We start from the raw sequence: 4,601 nt of genomic DNA on the forward strand, positions 1-4,601 counted from the left end.
GAGTTATTTTCTTTACGCTGAGGTTGCTGTCTGTGAGAGCACATTCTCTGGGGTCACTGGTCACTGAGCCCCTAGAGTTGCAAGCAGAAGAATCACTCTTGCACACACACACACACACACACACACACACACACACACAGGAGATGTTGGCAAACAGTCCCATAGCGAAAAGCCTTCTAGAGCAGAGGCAGGGGTTGTGGGAGAAGTGTAGTTGGTGGTGGGTTGGGGTATCATGATGAGTAGGAGAGGGGGTGTAACGGATACATACCTTGTGTAAACATTCGCTAAAGAGAATGACGCTAGCAACAGAAAAGGCTCAAACTGGTGAGGATAATCCCTTAGAAATGAATAGGGGCCAATTATGACTGCTCTGTTGTACTGAAAGTATTTTGCTCTGCGCTGTCAGGCTGAGGTGCCTTGAGGGCTGCGCTACCCCTCACCCCTGGTGGGGTGGTGTGTTAGTGTGTGTGTGTAGGGGGGAGCCTTCAGCTCAGACTCATAGGCCAAAGTGTGCCTTAAAAAACCTGTTCTGCGTAATCCTGCGCTGTCTGCCTCCGTCTACAGGCTCCCAAGTTCAAGGCATACGGTTTTCAGAAGCCCCCCTGAAGCTGGACGTCTCGCCTAATGGCAGGCTCAGAGGAACAACCACTTTAACACCCGTGTTGAGTTGGACATGCTCGCTTGTTGGTTGCCCTTCGGGTTAGCACAGTCAAAAATGACCCCGCAGTAAGATCCAAGGCTGCTGTCCCTTCTAGAGCGGGACCCCTGGGGGGAGGGGGGGTAGAACATGGTCACAAACATGTTTAGTATCGTAAGGCTGCAGCACTCCCATGCAGGAATGTCAAGGTTGTCTGCTTGCTCTTCTGCAACGCCGCCGTGACAATCATCCACGCTCGAGCTCTGGGGCTTTGCTACAAATGTAGCCTACATAAAGGCCAGCAAGGCCAACCAGGAGACACCCGACCCACCTCTCTCTTTCCAGTCGAACCAGACCCTGCTGCAGAGGAGTCGAGAGGCAGAGGCAGCAGGCAGAGATACCGCTTCCAAGTCTTGAGTGGGGGAGAAACTGGCTTTGACAATACACAGCCATAGAGTGCCGTTGGCACGTCCAGCCAGAGGCCAGGATCTGCGTTAGCGCCTTATCAAGGCCCTGATAAGGACGGATGCGTCCAGGAATGGCCTAAACTCGATTCACATGGCTCCTGTGATGCTGTCTTTTTTTATCTGCGGTCAGGTTCTGCATGTCTAGACCTGTCTGCAAACCATAGCCCTTTCACAGGATTGCAGCTCTTGTGGCTAATGGTAATAAAAGGTGTGCGACACAATCCTAGTTTGTGGTTTTCCGTCACTAGACGACCGTGAGAGCCCAATTAAGATCAGTGACCTCAGCTCCTTAAATCGTTTAGTCAGGGCTCGCCACACAGGGAGCTGCCTGGATAACCTTGAACGATGCCTGTGATTTATGGAGCTGGGACCTGCCTGTGGTTATCAACAAAGCGACATTACTGTGGGTGTAGTGTGTCGCGTGTGGGAACACAGAACCAGAGCTTTGATACCGGCTGCAAGTCTGCAAGTGATACTTCCGGACACCCATACTTTGGGTGTCCGGAAGTATCACTGTTTAGTAATGCATTTGATATTTTACAAATTAGTGGTATGGCTGGAAACTGTTCTTCACGATGTGCAACAGTATTCTGTGTGTGTGTGTGTGTGTGTGTGCGTGAGAGAGAGTGTGAGGGTGTGTGTGTGTTCAGCCAAGTAGAATGTTCCATCAGATTAGCTTTCCATTGTGTTCAAAGCCAAATAACACGCACCCCGTCCCCCACCAGTTCCCTCTGTGCCGTTGCCAGGGTCTAATTTAACAAGTTAAAAGAATGAGAACAACATTTTACATAGATTTGACCGACCCTTCATTAAAAAAATGCCTGTCTTTGTCAGCATTGGCTCTGGAAACCTATTCTATTAATAGCACTAGTCCTATTGAACGTTTTTTTTTTAAGTGTTCACCTCCACGATGCGTACCGCACATTCCCCACATTTCACGAAGCCCGTTTCAGAACAGCGACGTCACCGTCATGGCCCAGCGACCAGACGCATACCCACACGCAGAGCGGTGTATATTTACCCAAACCAGTTATTCGTTTGTGTAATGTCACCCTTGACCCGCCGCCACGCCGTATGACAAATGAGCTGGTAGCAGAGACACGGACAGCAGTCATTATGTCGGAGCGGTACGGCGTCACGGAGACATCCTGTGCCGTCTGGGACCAGCTGATCAGGCTGGGTTTTTCCCAGGTCTACCTGTGGAAAAATTAGAATGTTCATCACCCTTTCATGGATGAAAACGTGAATGTGAGCGTGGTTGCACTTTAAAGAACAACAATTACAGAGCCAGATAAAAGGAACGATAAACAAACTGAACACATTTTGTTAATAACATATTTGAAAGTGTTTCAGAATGGTTTCATTTTAATATGAATAAAAAAGCAGTTTTAAATTAAAAATCATTGCAGTCCTACCTCAGGTGGAGAGGGTAGGCCTAATTCTTTCAAACTGGGATATCTTTGTTCCTGCTATTTAGTTTGACTTTCAGTTAAAAAACGTCAATCTAGATTCAAATCTCTAGAACTGATCTGACAACGTTGTCAGCGGATATGCAAGCAATAAACTTTTATTAATTCACACTGATGTTTGTATTTGATGTTAAGCTTAATATGTTTGACCATCCAGTAAATAAACTCACTTAGGCTGGCAATTCATCGAGGAGGAACTACCTTGAGAAAACCTGAGAAACACGATCAGTGTTCAGTAGGCATCCAGAAAGAAAAAAAACGGCATAAGATACCCGTTGGCCCTGTGTGTGCTTCCAGTGTGACCCTGAACATCAGCCCTACAGCGGCAGTAATACAGAGCAGGGAGGTTGGGGAAGACACAGATAAGGCTATTAGTTTCAGGCCGAGGGAGACTCCCCCTTCTTGCATCCAAGGGGAGGGTGGCTGAGAGGCGCTGATAACAGCGGTGCATCTCCTCTCCCGGCTAGAAGATGAGTCACCCTTCTAATAAGGGCATGTGTTTTCTTCTGTTTGCTTCAAGGAACCATTGCCATGGCAAATCAGTCCACACCTTCTCTGGGATCTCTCCGTACGCACTCTAAATCTGCCCCGGTCAGAATACCCTGTGAGAAGCAAAAACGATGGAGAGCCCATGATACCTGTAGAATCCAACACATACCCCTTCGTGTCTTTTCTCTCTTCTAACACCCTCCTCCTTGCAAGCTCACTGATATCTCCGGCTTGGGGTTTAGGTAAAGCGCTGATGCTTTCTGTTCACAAATTTGAGGTTATAAATACTCAGAGAAATGTATGAGATGTAATCTGTTATCTCTACCCATGGAAAGAGGCTCACGGTGAATGTAAAGAGATACAGTACAGGTCTCTATTAGAGGGACCTTTACATGCTGCTCGACCAGGAGATTACAAGCCACTGCAGCAGGTGTCAAATGGCATGCTTAAACCTACACTATTTCCCTTATTGTGACCGCTATGTAAACACAGAAAGCCAGCCATGCATGCTTCACTTAACTCATCGGTTCCACCGGAGCCCATTCTTATTCAGGGTACTTTAGGAATCCTGGGCGAATTGTTTCAGTTACAGTTTCTGTGCTCTGGAAATAACTGAAAAGTAAGAACGAAAGTAGTACAGGCAAACATGTGGAACACAAAGAAGCAAAGCGATGAACAGTGATGTAAAATAAGACTAAAATATCAAGTGACTAAATTTGTTATTCAAAATATAAGTGGCTCTAGGTAATGTATTGATTAGATGTAAAATATGGAAGAACCTCTTGGCCCTACAGGAAGTTATCCAACTTTAGATTGGTACAAGCAAAGCAATCTTAGCTATGCCAAGGTAAGATATACGTTTCACTTAATGTCTTTCTGCACAGAATATGAATAGCTAAAATGTTCTAAACTTTCACTTCCCGTCCTCATTTCTACTACTTTCATAGCCTAACTGAAAGAGAAATTAAAGTGCTGTACCACTTTGTCTAAAGTTATTACATAATGTCTACAGTTTGGATATAACACTCACAGATACGGCTATAGCATCATTGCTAGGCTATATTCACTTTCAAACTGCAGTTCAAACCCACTTACTGCCTCACTGCCTCGATCCCGCACAGACCTTGGCTGCTACTGTGTCCACAGATGATCCACTGCCTTACTCCTAATGTGTTTAGTACCGAATGTAAATGGTACGAAATCAATCAATACGCTGCGTATCTATCTCCCTGGCGGAGCCGACCAGAGACCTCCGTATTGTTCTCCTTGGCCGAGGCCACTGGCCCTGCACTCCGTCAGCGGAGCACTGCTTTAGCTCCTCGCCCTGCTCCTCACAGAGCTCCCTGTGTCCTCACTACGCATCCATTACTCTACTAGTCCTTCTCCAAGGACTTAGCAGGGCTCTGTGGTTCGTCTGAAGAGCCCTTGAATCGGAATGGGCTGAAGAAGGGGTGCACTCTGGAAATATTATTCCAGAGATTTGGTAGAGAGCCCTGGTGCATACGGTTGAGCAGCACTCATGATGGAGGAGGGGGGTGG

The sequence above is a fragment of the Gadus macrocephalus genome, chromosome 6 (assembly GCF_031168955.1).
Source record: "Gadus macrocephalus chromosome 6, ASM3116895v1".
In the NCBI taxonomy this organism is placed as follows: Eukaryota; Metazoa; Chordata; class Actinopteri; order Gadiformes; family Gadidae; genus Gadus; species Gadus macrocephalus.